The sequence below is a fragment of the Zingiber officinale genome, chromosome 1B (genome assembly GCF_018446385.1).
Source record: "Zingiber officinale cultivar Zhangliang chromosome 1B, Zo_v1.1, whole genome shotgun sequence".
In the NCBI taxonomy this organism is placed as follows: domain Eukaryota; kingdom Viridiplantae; phylum Streptophyta; class Magnoliopsida; order Zingiberales; family Zingiberaceae; genus Zingiber; species Zingiber officinale.
Window position 1 is genome coordinate 95611654 of NC_055986.1, and position 15636 is coordinate 95627289.

Here is a 15636-nt window from a genome sequence, read left to right on the forward strand (position 1 = left end):
ATGCCATACACCAATACAAGCCACCAGTTCCTTACAGATCTTTTTGTGCATTAGTAATTCAGTAATTTGTAACACAAGTAACAGAGAAAATTGTAGGATAAGAATGCTGATAAAATGGATTTTATTCTCGGGTATGAATTGAAGTTTTTGATTCGGATAGTGAATCCAAATAACACAAGTTCTGAAGATTTCTTTACCAAGCAGAGAGAAGCAGAACATTCCTTATCTAAAGCGGAATAGAAAAACTACTCAGCTTTGTCTTTATGATGTCAACATAGCATACTACTAACTACTTATCCTTGTAAAGAAAGCATTTTGGTTGCTAACAACTACACAACAATCTACTCACCAAATAAAGGATATTGGGAAAGTGATGGCAGATATCTAAAGCGAGTGGTTATGTTTTCTAAACTAAAGAAACGGAAGATGACCGACAGATCGTGTGAAATGCAAAAGGATGGAAAAAAAAGAGGGGGACCAACGGAGTAGCAGCAGATTTACAATAAAACGATCGCAACCCTCTGGTTCCTCCGCGGAAGGCCTCGGCCACGCGATGCGGCGTCCTCCGGAGGCCTTCTCGCTCGTGAACCTCTCCAAGGCCCTGCAGCAGCGCCTTGACGTCCTCCTCAATCGAGAGCGCGCGCTCGGCCTCCAACGCCAGCGGATTCGTCGCCTCCTCCTCCTCCCCCCACTCGCATAATGAGCAAGTGAGCGAGCAAATAAAGAAATCAAACTCTATTCACTGACAGCAGCGAACAACACAATCTGCTCTCCTTCTTCCTCGTCTGCCTTCGCCGCCGCCGCCGCTGCCAGCGTTGGGCTCCGCTTTTCTGGTCTCCTCCGTGACGAGATGTCGAGATCCTCAAAAAAATGAAGATCGAAAACTTGGAATTTGATGGAGAGGGAGAGAGAGGAAAGAGGGCAGCGGTGGAACTTGGAAGATCGAAACCTATATCGTGAGGTTACTGCAAAGTTAGAATTTAGAAATAAAAGGCACGATTTGATCGTCTTCATCGGATCGGTGGAACTTAATATCACCTTTCCCCCTAGTCGTCTTCATCTTGCCTCCCTCCGCCGCTACTACTCTGAAACCCTAGAAAACAAGACCAACTCGTCACGATATAAGTTTAGGTTTGGAGTATTGGGGGAAAATAAATTATTTTATTTTATCATAGACACCGGGTTTTAAAAACCGCTGTTAAAATCGATGTCTATTAACGAAAAAAAGGCGCTCATAGACATCGGCTTAAAAAACCGATGTCTATGAGCGAAAATCTACGCTCATAGACATCGGTTTTTGGAAAAATCGGTGTAAAATACTCAAAGACATCGATTTTTGCTTAAAACCATTGTTGTTCCACCGATGTCTATAAGGATTTTTGTTGTAGTGTTTTGTAATCCTACAACCATGCTGGTGGATACTAAGGCTAAACTAAGTATCTCTTTGGGATCTCCCTACAAAGATCCTACACATTATCGTAGTTTAGTTGAAGCAGTGCAATATCTAACATTTACGAGACCAAATATATCCTATGTTATGCTACAGGTTTGCTTACATATGCATGACCGAAGGCTGAATATATTTATGCACTCAAACTAATTTTGCGATACATGCATGTAGGGCACTTTTAACTATGACTTACATCTTTGCAAGTCTTCGATTTCTGATCTCATCTCTTACACTATGCTAATTGGGGTGGATGCCCCGGTACCAGACACTCAACCTATGGATACTGTGTTTTCTTTGATACAACTTGATCTCTTGCTCCTGTAAACATCAACCTACTTTGTCTTGCTCTAGTGCTGAAGCTGAGTATAGAGGGGTATCTAATGTTGTCTCCAAATCCTGCTGGATCCGAAACCTTCTCTTGGAACTATATTGTCTAGTCCACAAGGCCACATTGGTTTATTGTTTTATTGTGATAATGTTAGTGTGATCTATCTCTCAAGAAATCCCATTCAACATTAGCACACTAAACATATTGAAATGGATATCCACTTTGTACGCGAGAAAGTTGCCCATGGACAGGCTTGTGTTCTTCATGTTCTGTCCCATTATTAGATTGTCAACATCTTCACTAAAGGACTTCTGCGCATACTCTTTGATGACTTTCGAGAAAACCTCAACGTATGACAACCTCCCACATCGATTGTGGGGGTGTGTTAGATTATGGAAATAATCTATGTATAATATTTTATTATTAGAGTGTAAATAACCACCTTGTTAGATTATGGAAATAATCTCTGTATAATCTTTTATTATGTAAATAACCATCTTAAGTGTAGTCTAATAATACTCATGTACTCTTGTATATATTTCACCCAGATGAATAAGAATATCATGTACGATTTCTTACAAATACAATGAACAAGGCTGTTTTGATGGAATCACTCAGTGGCTTTAGCTTCATAACTCATGCCAGTTTTTTTATTACAATGATCAAATTTTTAGAAGGTAAATTTATGCAGTGTGACTTCCTAACAATTAATGTCTGACTCGTTCATAAGCAAGTTGTGCTATTCTTATTAATATAAAATCATTTGAAGTAAATATAAAATTCATCATTTCTTAAAAGAAATATTCTCTATCATGGGAACTAGATAAATTACTTCAACGACATGTGACTTACTATTTATCTATTTTATTTTGTTAATTGGTGTCTTCTGTTTAATATTGTCACCTTTGGGCATTGTGGTTTTGTATATATAAAGGAATTAATCTCTTTTTCTGTTTTTCAGTGATTATGAAAAAGCTATTTTGTTTTTGTCTTAACTGAATAAAACTACACTTGTGTAAGAATTCAACTGGTTCTTATTGTCCTAATTCAAACAAACAAAGAACGATAAGAGGCTAGGTTCAAATTCTTTTGTTAGATTTATTAGGATTACTAGTGCTTGAAATTTTGTTAATTATCGTAATCAGAATTTGGCATATCTATAAGTGAGAGTCAGGTTTGTAATCAAACCAAGCCGTATAGTAGGAGACTCAAGCTTGATTTGTTTTACCTAAGCTCGAGCTCGTCTCGAGTTAGATTCAGGCTATAATTCTTAAGCTCGAGCTTGGCTCGTAATATAATTAAATAGTTCATGAACGACTCAAGTTCGGTTCGAAAATGACTCGTTTAAAAGTTAAACGAATTTAGTTCGAACTCGGCTTGTTAATATATGCATATACACACACACTCATACACAAAAGTTGTATCATGGGCGACGCACAGTGCGCGCTTATGCGTCGTCCAATTATTTATTTATTTATTTTGGTTTACGGCTAAATCATTTAAGGGTTTATCTTTTGAGTTTAGGGGTTGAGTTATAATATTAAGCACAAAAAAAATTTCAAAACAAAATTATTTTAGGTGCTCGAAAGATATGCGGTATAAGGGGTGCAATATAACAAAACACACACACACTCTCTCTCTCTCTCTATATATATATATATACACATACACATACACACTAAATGAGCCTCTTAACGAACATGTTCACAAGCCTCTAAAAGAACATGTTTGCAAGTTCACGAACCAAATATTGTTAAGCTCGAGCTTGACTTGATAATGCTTTCAAGCTCGAAATTAGGATTGAGCTCGGCTTGTTAATTTAACCAAACAAACTTGAACGAACTTATTTTCAAACCGAGACCCGAATAGTTCATGAGTGGCTTGGCTCGTTTACACCCTTAAGTGAGAGGATGGAAGAAATTTTAATTAAAATGATTGAAAGCTATCACCAAAGTACAAGAGGAGGATTACGAAGCCCCTCATATGGCAAAGCATTTGACAGATTAATCAAGTACTCAAGGTTCAATTCCTAGCTATGACGCACTAGAATTTTACATTCAGTGGGATGAAAAATCTAGAATATTGATGACTCGATGAGGAGCTGTACGTAGCTCCAGATTTACCTAAGTAGCTAGTGGGAGATTTCTGTGGGGACGGTCACCTACAGGACTTAATCAATTCGAAGAATTAGATACCTAGATTACAAAAAAAGGATTGGGAAGCCCTAGGATATGATGCAGTGGTAAAACACTTCCACAGTTAATCAAGCATACATGAGTCAGTTCTTAGCTCCGACACACTGCGGAACTAATTTCCTCTAGTGGGAAGACAACTCTGGAATGTTGGCTATGGAGCGACAAGCCATTCACACTTATGAATTTACAATAGGTGGTGGGTGAAAAACTTCCATAGAACTGAATCGATCACTTCTTACATTGAAGGATTGAGAAGTTGAAAAAGAGATAGAATAGAGGAGGGGTATTACTTGCTATTAGATGATCCATCTACTCAGAAGAGCCTCTATTTATATATTTGAAATCCTAATAACCATTTATCTCCTGCAAGTAACTTGAAATGATCATTAATTGCAATTAATCCCCAATTGGTTAGTTGATTAATGTCCAACTATTTTGAGTAGGGCTATAAATGAACCAAACGTTCATAAATAAACTTGGTATTCAATTTGGTAAGTGCTTATTTATGTTAGTTCAATACATATAAGATCAATTAAATACATAAACTTAACAACTTGTTAAACTAAACAAACAAGCTTGAACACATATGTGTTCAACTCATTAATGTTCGTCAACATTGTTCATGAAAAATATTCGTAAACTATGTTTATTAATAAAACTCTTATCAATATGCTAAATAAATAAAACAAAACTTTTAAATAAACAAACAAATTTGAACAATCAAGTTTAATAACCAATCAAACAAGAAAAAATTTCAAATAATCAAATAAGTTTGAATTGAAAGCTCAATAATATTTAAACAAACCAAGCTCAAGCTCATCAAAATTAAACCAAGTCAAGTTTTAACAATCATTCCAAAGGATTGGTTCATTTTACGCTTGGCTTGGCTTCGCTGAATTATCTTATCAAACAAGCTTGAACACCCTAAACTTGACTCGCCTTGGCTTGTTTACAAACCTAATCTTGAGCAACTACCAATAGGAATTAGTGGTAGATTATATTCATATTCAACTAAATTTATTGCAATTAACTTGAATAATGGTCATTGACTATCATTAATTCTCAGTTGGCTAATTATTACCCAATCAGATCAATTAATACCTAGTCATTTAGGCAGTAGCAGCAGCTGCCATTTGATTAAGGTCCACATGAAAGTGCAAAATCAAGTTTTGTTAGTAGAGACATCCATTTAGATTGGCCCATTGGGTTGTCCCAATTAGTTAAACAATTTAAACAAATTGAATTGCAATTTATCAATTCATTTATAAACGTGTCCAAAAGGATGAGTGAGTTACAGGTTTAGGCATGTAATATACCAAACATATATATAAAAGATTAAAATGATTAAAATTGGACATAATTAAATTTATTTTGGAAATTAAAATATTGGTGAGAAATTAAGAGGGAAATATATTTATATGAATTTATAGCAATTATTGATTTTTCTTAGATTTTAAATGAATCTTTTTAAATTTTATGAGGATAAAGGGTAAGAAATAAAGTATGTTTAGAATACGGAATTGATTGAATATAAAACATAAGTCAAGATAATCTAAACTAAGTTGTTTTTTCCTCTCCCACCTCATTTCCGTCTCTTCCCCATGTGCTCGCGTATTACAAGAAATTTTGGATATAACCATACTTAATAGACAACAGTTTTTCAAGAAATTGTTGTCTTTTTTCCATTTAACAACAGTTTTATTGAAAATTGTTGTTGTTCACCATAATATTTTTTAAATAACAACAGTTTTTCAAAAAATTGTTGTCTAATGTATGTCAAAGACAACGGTTTTAAAAAATTATTGTCTTTTATTGTTGCTTATGTGATAATATACAACAGTTTTATTAAACTGTTGTCTATTGAATGTTGTTGAATCCTAAAAATACAACAGTTTTTTTAACTTTATGAAAAAAACCTAAAACCCACTTCTCCGTGACTCTTCAACGAACAAAAACCTATCTCCGATTCCTCCTTCGCAACTCCTCCGCGAAAGACGCTCCTCGTCGCTCTGGCTGCTTTGCCTTTAAAGTGTTAGTGCATCGACTTTTCGGCGCTTCCTTTGGAGGTAGAATTTTCTGAAAATTTTTAGAAATTTTTTAGAATACAAACTGAGTCAGTATGACACGTTTAAGAGGGTAAATCGATTAAGCTTCAAGAAAGCCTATTTCGAGTACCAATAAAGTGAGAGTTTATTTATTTAACAACCTACATATATAAATCTAAACATATATAAAGTGGGCATCATCGCATTGTCAAAGAAGAAGAGTTAGGTAATGAATTTCCTTACTCTTATACTATTGACCTATTCTATCATATTTGGAGATGTAATCTATGTGTGATTGATTATGTTAATTAGAGTCAGATTGTGAGATTTCGAAAAATTTAATAAATAGGGTTATTTGAGAAATAACCTTATAAATTTTTTCCAGAATTTTTAGAAATTTTCTGAAAATTTTTTGGAGCTCGTACGACAGATTTTGAGGGGATCAATTGTGGGTTCGGATTAAGCCTATTTGGAATAGCCGTTTAAGTGAGAAAATGTTTATTTATATAATTCCTTTTCCTTTATTTCTTTTTCCCCCAAATCGCCGAACCCGTGCCAATCCCGATCCTTTCTCCCCTTCTTCCTCCTCTGTTCTCTCTTGCGGACGATCGACGCCGACGGGGGCAAGGCTTCAGCTCCGACGATCTTTTCTCTGCCGGCATCGACCCTTTAGCTCATATCCAGCCGAAGTTTTCTCCTCCTCGCTCTAAGCTCTCTGTTCTCTCACGGGGACGAATCGACGCCGAGCATGGATGAACCGACACCGATGGTCGCCGGTGTAGATCTATTCTCGGAGCTTGCCGGAGATCAATCAAGGAGGCACGGATCATCTTGATCTCCTCTTCTCAACCCATCCCCGAGTTTTCCTCCCAGTTCTGCCGATCCTTTCTTCCCCGATCCGTGCACCGGCTTGAAGATGACCTAGGGTTTCGAGGGTAAGCAACCGAAACCCTTCTTTCCTCTTGATTCATTGTTGGATTCATGTTGATTCATGGATTTGTGCTATGTTCTAGTGTTGTTGGATCCCTGTTGGCTCCGATCAGTTGTCGCGAAGACAAAGGCGTGCCCTAGCTGTGGATTTGATCTGTGATCTTCAATCTTAATCTGATCAATGAATTCTTGTGTGATTCCTTCTTGATCCGAATGATTTCCAGTGTGGTTCTGTTCTGATCAGTGATGTGTGCCAGATGGTGATTTAGAAAAGCTTACACTTCTTACTTCTCCAAATCTAGAATTAAATCGTAAGTTAGATTAAATTACAGTTACTTTATCATTTCTTAGTTTTTTTTCTAACTTACATTTGCAATATTTGCATCTCGATTCATTCGATTATGTTCACTTTGTATTCAACATGAAGCTAAAAGGTGTTTTGTACATATTAAAGACTCTTTGATGGTTTTTTTAGTTTCAATCTACTGTTCTTCTTAGCATCTTTATCCTGCTATAATGTTATTTTTTAATATTAAGTTGCATTGATTTCTAAAAGTTGCATGACGTCTCTCTACTCTGCCTTCAAAACTAATGATTTATGTTGTTTCAGGTAATTACTGCAGTCATTCCTACTATAGTTGGTGAAAACCTTAACGTGTTCATGACTTTAAAATAATATATTCTAGATTTTCTTAAGGTGAGGACACAAATTTAATGAGGAATATACTTTATAAGCTGTTAACATCTAAATTGGTATCCTATGCATCAGCTTGATGATGTAATAGATCTTGAGATTCCAAGAGAAAGAAATAGACTTGTTTCTTTAAATGGTGAAACTTAAATTAAAGATTAGAAAGTCAACTGATGTAACATGCCACTCCACTTCTCTTTTTATGATTTAGCTCATGATCAATGTAAACTTAAAGTGTTAATCCAAAGTCTATGGTTAATTTCTTGATTCATTTTTATTTAAGGCATTCTTTCCTTTAATGGTCTCTTTTAGAATTTAATCTATGACTTACTCCTTAGCATCATATGGAGTGTGTGGGAACGTTTGCATTAGATTGTACCTTTTAGAATTAATGCTGCTTTATCACTGGGAAAAATAATGTTTGCATGGTTTATAATAGAAACTTTTTATGCAGTGACATTGAATGAAAATTATGCTTAATAAGAAATTTAAGAGCCACCATATTGTTTCAAGGGGTTACCATTTATGTTACATAAATAACGCTTTTTGCACTTCTGTTAGATGACTAGATCAAATGGTTTTTATTGTTATGTAACATTTATGCAGTGCAATTAGAATCACGTGTACAGTTTAATTTCTAATTTGTAATATATATCTTTATTCGAATAGGTGTCTTCAAGAGTACTGGGAAGAATGCCGACAAGCTAAAAAAATGGAGAGACTTTAACAAATTAAGGAGCACTAGGAGCTGCAGTCTCTCCTCTTCACCGACATCTAAGTAGAAAATCTTGTATTATATTGTTCTACCTTTGTTTTAATAGTGTTATCATTTTGTTGGTTGCTTATGAAATTTCTTCAGAATGTTATAGATATTATTTTTGAATGTTAGAAAATTGTATATTAAATTTTATTTTGAAATTTAGTATTTTGAATGATTTATAATATTGAAAAATTATGTATTAATTTTTTTATTTTTTATCTAAAAAAGACAACAATTTTTCACCGTTGTCGTAGATCCTGTTATTAAAGGTAGACGCTCAAAGACAACGGTGAAAAACTGTTATCTTTGAAGGAAAAGACAACAGTTTTTCACCGTTGTAAAAATGTTGTCTTTGCCTTCAAAGACAACGGTTAAAAATTGTTGTCTTTGGACACCCCTTTTAACAACACGACATTTAACAACAGTTAAAAAACGGCTACGACAACTGTGAAAAACCATTGTTGTTAGGTTTTTTTCTTGTTGTGGCGGCTCTGTTTTGCCGCACAGTGACACCGTTCGTGACTAGCAGGAGTCACGCCCCTTCCCTTCCATGTTGTTGACCATTGTCCTGGACATGAAAGCACACCTCTTGTCCCATTCCATGGCTTCGTTCTTCTTCCAAGTGCATAACATGCGTCGTCTGTCGTAGCCTCTGTCACCGCCCGAGCGTCGATTTTCCCTCCTCCCTCGATATCGATTGCCATCCTTTTTTGCCATTGTAAACAACTTGCCTCCACCTGCTTCTTGTTCCCTTTTCTGAGTAGACGCTTCTACACCATCCTCACTACAATGTCATCGTACTGCCCAAGAAGAAAAAGATGGGTACCTCGAGTGCTGTTGGTCCACACTGTAGTTATCGCCTCCTGGCTATTGTGAGCCGCCACTGGAGAAGAAACCATGAGCCACCGATTAGTGAATTTAGGGTAACATTATTAAATAGTTTCTTAATTAGATAATTAATTTGGGTATTAATTAATTAGATTTATTTAGAAGATTAATCAAAGTATTAATACATTAACTGATAGTAGATAAGTTTAATCGATGGATTAATTTGATTCATTTATTTATTAAAGTTAATTAATTAATATTTGATTAATTAATGTTGTTTGTTAGATAATTGATTGTTATATAATGCATTAAGTTATTAATCTATTTAATTAAATAGTGAAAAAAGGGTTAATTGAATTAGATTGAGAATTAATTATATATCAATTAAAGAATTAATTGAGTGATTAACTAGCTTATTAATTGATTTATTTAATTAACTTGATAGTTAATTAATTTAATGTATTGACTAATTCATAAATTGATAAGTTAATTAATTAATTAATTAATAAGTTGATTAAATTATCTGAAGATTAATTAATCAAGGGGATGATTAATTGATTATAGATCTTTAGAAATTCTTCCTCCTGTACATGTAGATTTAAGTTCGAGACGTACTATTCGAATTGAAGACATCAAAGGTTTGCTACAGTTAGAGATGGGTAGTTTTTTCTTTGACCTCTTTAGATTTTTTATCTTAGTGCATGAGATTTGATTATGCATTGGTTATATGTTTACCTTGACTTCGCTACATGTTTGTTGAGTTTGATACTTACATGCTTGAACTCAAATGTGTTCCACTTGATATCTTGCAATCTCATTGCTATCAATGTTACTTAGTATCATGTGTATCTATTAATTTTATATACATTGATTACAACTCATACTTCTCGATAAAACCATATTACTGTTGTATAAAGATGATTATATTTGTGGATCTGATTATTTATTTCCTACTTATCATCACATGATATACATCTTATCGACCATTGACTTCCTATCATTATCTAGAGAGTCATCGACGACCATTATTATATACTATAGACCATTGTCTTCCATTCATGGTTGAGTCACCAACGATCATTGGTATATCCTATTAACTATTGTCTTTCAATTATGGTTGAGAGATCGTCATCAACTATTAGTATATTTTGTCAATCATTGTCTCTCATTCGTGATATAGAGAGTCGTCAGTAATTACGATACATTTGACTGCCCATGAGACATCTGTGGTAGCGAGTTCAGGTGTAGCCTGTAGCTAGATAGCTACCTATATACCCTATCTACCCGCAAGACCATTCTTGATAGTAAGTTCATGTGCAGTCTATAGCTAGATATATAGCTATGTAAATGCACTGTCTACTCACGAGACCATATGTGGTAGTCAGTGGTTGCACGTAGTCAGGTCTTGTAATATACTTGTTATGTATTTGTTCATGCAGGATTTGGATGTATTATATGTATTCCTAATTTTTTGGTTATGCCTGGCTGAGTAGGTTAGTGGAGTGTTATGTTGTTGGTTATACTTTTAGTTAGTAGATGATTATATTTGTCAGACCCCGGGGAAATCCCTGTCGGAAGAAATTTCGGTAACACCTCTCCTGTACGGGTGACAATCTGAAACTTCTACAATGCCCTCAGGGCCACATATACATCGACCAACACAGCCGGAACAATAACAATAATATAAGGCAATCACCCACGCATTTAATAATTAACAAATTAGAACAGTGATAAGAAGACTCAAAAACAACCCTACTCAACTACGCCCATAAAGCTCAAAACAGATATCCTACTCCACTACACTCGTAAAACACAAATCACAATGAAATGCAGCAAGTAAATGCAGCAAACACAAGCAATAAATGCATCATGCATATGATGCCAATGTCATGGTCACCCCTGACGTCAGTCAGCCATCTCACACATAATGGTGAGACCGAGTGGGTAAGGCTGTGACAACCGTGCACTCTGCCATCACTGCTCCTGATGAGTGACCGAGTGGACGGGATGTTGTCAGAGTACACCTATCCTCCTACCCCAAATCATAAATGGGGGAGCTCAATGCTCTCATCTCCCGGTACACGATGACGGGGAGGGATCCCTGACGTGCTACCACGCTGCGTCACACTACCCATGAACGGACCAACAGAGCACCGACAGAGCAAAACATACGTGCTACCACGCTGCATCACGCTACCCATGAGCGGACCAACGGATCACTGACAGAGATGAAACTGGTGATGTGCTCAACAATAATGGAGCAGACTATCGCGCAGCATGCAATCATGCGAATGGTGCATGACACTAAGCGTGGCAAAAATCCTTAACAGCATAGCAATATCCATATATATATAATGTGTACCATAGGACAATGAACCAAATCAAAGGTACACAGAATCAGATAAGGTATCAAAAAACCCTAGGTCCTGAACATAATATATAACATGATTATGTCACTACCCCTATAAGCATGTATAATCAGTTAAGTACTAAGATGATGTGCATAACAAATAAACAAATAAGCATGTAACAGATCGGGTAGTGATCAACCGAAGCAAATAAGAAAAAAACACAATCTTTGCTATTTGTTAAAAACATTACTATGCATATCAAATGACATAAAATCAAAGTACCCGCCTCCAAAAGAAAGGATCCAATCCCGTCCAAAGCCGACGTCGAGATACTCGTCTCACGTCAAAGTCCTATATCACCAACATAAATATATTTTATGTAGCTACATTCCTATAAAATAGCTAAATAAAATCTCTTACACTAAATTAGGACAAAAACCCTAATCCATAAACCTCGACCTTCCTAAATTAAATCCAACGATTAAATAGGGTTAATTGCTGATCCTGTCCGAGCGTTGAGTCGACGGACACTGGTGATGTGGCACTCTCCGGTGTCTCCGACTGGTGATGTGGATCTTTGGCGAACCTGCAAAGAAGCCGAGCCGGGAGGGGTTTCCCGGCGGCGACCCTCCGACGCTCAAGTCAGGCAGTGAAGAAGGAGAGGAGCAAAGTAACGCTCTGTGGCTACAGTGATGAGAATCGCATACCTCCGTCGAAGTCTGGGGGTCCTTATATAGGACCCCGGGGAGGTGCGGGCACGCTTCCCGATACGTGCACGCTTCCCCAAAAATACCTCAGTAGGGTTGTGTCAGAAAAGCATGTCTGACGCCATTCCGCAATCGTCCGAGCATATCCCGGATGTGACGGTGAAAACTTCTACCGTACGATACTCTGTCCGCTCCGGCCGTCGACCATGCTGTTTGTTGGCGGCAGGTGTCTCGAGGATGAAGTTATCAGATGTTCTTTTTGTCTCCTAGCGCTCTTACCTGTTCCCGGGCCGAGCGGACCAGCCGCTCGGCGCTCATGGCCTCCGGGAATGCACATACCTCGGCCCGGGCGGGGAAGCCCTGCTCATGTACTCGGATGGAATTTCTCCTTATTGTCCTTCGGCTCGGCCGAGCGGCCTGTCCGCCTGACCCATAGAATCTTTTACCTTAAGCATCAGAAACCCGACCCCTGGACGGGTTGTCTTTCGTCTGGTCCGGGAGACCCCTGGCCGGATGCTCGGTCGACCCGCTACTCTGCTTGGCACAACCTCTGTCCGCTCGGCACAACCTTGGGGTTGACCTTCTCGACCATTGACCTCCACCTGTCGTTGACCTCTCGCCAACGAGGGTCCCCCGTCCTTACCACCAGATCACATGCCTCCCCCCCAAGTCTAGTCGAAGGAGGCGCTAAGTCCGACTGACTGGACTGCGTCTGGGTGGCGTGTCTGCTGCTTATCCACCGAGATTAGTGTCCGGCTGTCCGGGGAATATGCAAGTAGGTAACGCCGCTCGATGTGTCCCCGATTGGTACTTGGAAAGTTTCGTTTGCCTGCCGTTGTCACACCGCTCTGGCATCGGTCACGCTGATTATCCCTAGAAAACTCCTCGGCCTTTGTATAAATCACCATCATTAATGCTGAGCACGCGGCCACGCTCGCATGATGGTGCTCATTAAATGTGACCTGTGAGCGAGCGCCACGTGGTCGCGCATTCGTCACCATTCACTCGAGCCGTCAGGTCTGATGTAACCTTTGGCTTTTTCGAATTTGACGGTCAGATCCCCTCCTTGGATCGCGTAACCTGGATCGAGCCCAATGTTTATAAGCATATCTCCTCTTCGGCCGCTTCATGATATCGCGTGCGCATCCGAAAGCTTCTGCTTCTTCTTATCCAGCGCTCTGGCGAGCTCGTTGCTTTGCTTTCTGGTGATCCACCACCGCCTCCTTCGATCCTATCTTTTGTAAGGCCCTTTCGCCCTTTTCCTTTCAGTTCCTTTGTGCTTTTCTTCTCACTTCTCGCTGTTTTCGTGCTCGTTTGGACACTGTTCCGACCCTTCTTCTCGTCAAACTTCGATTTCCTCTGTGTCATTCCTTTTCTTTGATAATGGCCAGTTCTTCTCATCCATCCGACCTCGTCCCCGACCTCTGGTATACCACCACTGAGAGCCGGTTTGATAAGCAGGATGCGTTGAGCTTCACCCGAACCTTTGAACTTCCATCTGACCATGAACTAATATTAGCTACACCCTCCGATCGACCACACGACCCTCCGACCGTCACTATTTGCTTTTTTCGAGATCAGTTCGTGGCCGGTCTGCGCTTTCCCATTCATCCGTTCATCCTTGAGGTGTGCAACTATTTTCGCCTCCCGCTCGGCCAACTCATCCCTAATTCATTTAGGTTGCTATGCGGGGTGGTTGTCCTCTTTAAGATGCACGGCATCTCCTTAGTCCCTAAGACTTTTCACTACTTCTACTATCCCAAACAGTCTGAGTGGGGTACTTTTATTTTCCAATCACGAATCGGTCTCGTTTTCTTCGACAAGATGCCGACCTCGAACAAACACTGGAAGGAAAACTATTTTTATCTTCGTCTTCCCGAGCGGCCGTCCTTCCGTACTAAATGGCAGACCACTGTACCGAGCCCGCCGGACCTCGGTAAATATAAGAGCCAGCAAGATTACTTTCACGCAGCCAATCTGTTGGTCGGGCAAAGATTTAACATCAACAAGCTGCTCCACGAGGGGGTGCTATATATATTTGGATTGAGCCCGATCAGAATGAAGTTTCCGAGCAGCATGGGTAAGCATTTTCCCCATCCCCCTTCCTTTCGATCTAACTGATTTATTCTTCTTTTATGCAGCCGACATCATGTGGCGCGCCAAGGTCGCTGATCGGCTAAAGTTGAAAGCTGTCGAGGTGGAGGCGGCGGCCGCGAAGGAGATGGCCGATCTGGGCATCGCCCCGGTCGGCTCACACGAGGGTGAAAGTGAAGAAGCTTCACCTGCGGTTGGAGAGTCGACCGTTCGGATCCCTGCAACTGCACCGGTTGGTGATGCTATCTTGTTTGCCAGACAACTAGCGTCGGAAGAAGCGAGGCACTCGACCAAGGACTCCCCACTGATAATACGCAAACGGTGCCGAACGGATCTCCACACCCAGTCAGCTACATCTGTGGAGCCAGTGACTGAGCCGACTGGCGCCCCCACTGTAGCAATCGCCCTGGCCCCTGCTCCAGTTGAGGCCATTTCTTCGGACCGAACTCCTTCCCAGCTTGACCTACAGATGGCTTCCCTTGGAGCGCCGCCTGTCAGTTCCCAGCCCCGAGCTCCCGTTCGGCTTAGGCGTTCTGGTATAGTATCTGCCCTGCTCGACGAGTCATCCGGGCGCGCAACCTCACCTCAATCTGATCCGAGCGGCCGTTGAGTGGTTAAGGTCGTCCTCCACCTCCCAACAGAAGAATTTCTTCTGGCGGCTGATCGGCCAGTTGCCCCTGAGCATCAGATTACTATCCGCGGACCGCTCACCAAGATATGGGAGGATGCGAGAGCCCGCGTCGCCCTGATGACTCCCGGTCATCTCGGCGACAGCCACTTGCAGCAAGCTACTGGGGTATGCTTCTTAACACACTACATGACTATTTGACTTGGTTCGTGATATTATTTCCTCCGCGCGCAGAATTGGGTAGAGAACATAGCGGTCAGCAATCGCCTGGCTGCACTAGAGGAAGAACTGAAAAAGCTTCAACTTTCCAGAGGGGCGCCAGTTCAGGGGCCCTCATATGCCACGCTTCGACCCGAGTTGAACAAATCAGAGAAATTATTGGCGGCCGAGCGACACAAGTCCTCCAGCCTGGAGACCAGGGTAGTCGGTCTTGAAGCCCAGGTCAAGTCTCATGACTAGGAGATGAAGTTGGCGACCAATAGAAAAAATAGGGTCGTCTCCGATTTGGTGGCAAAGAATGTGCAGGCCCGAGCGTTAGAGCAGCGCGTCAACGAGTTGGCCGATCAACTATCTGCTGAGCAGGAGGGCCGATCGGCCTCTGAAGCTAAACTCCAAGGAGACAAGAAAGA

General features: G+C 39.8%; 1 long non-coding RNA gene across 1 annotated transcript; it reads left to right on the plus strand.

Annotated features, from left to right (window-relative positions):
• The first annotated feature begins 6566 nt into the window (after positions 1–6566).
• Positions 6567–8336, plus strand: LOC121979831. Its single transcript, XR_006111433.1, has 3 exons — positions 6567–6953; positions 7032–7259; positions 8309–8336. It is a non-coding gene; the product is annotated as an uncharacterized LOC121979831 (long non-coding RNA).
• Positions 8337–15636: the final 7300 nt, after the last annotated feature.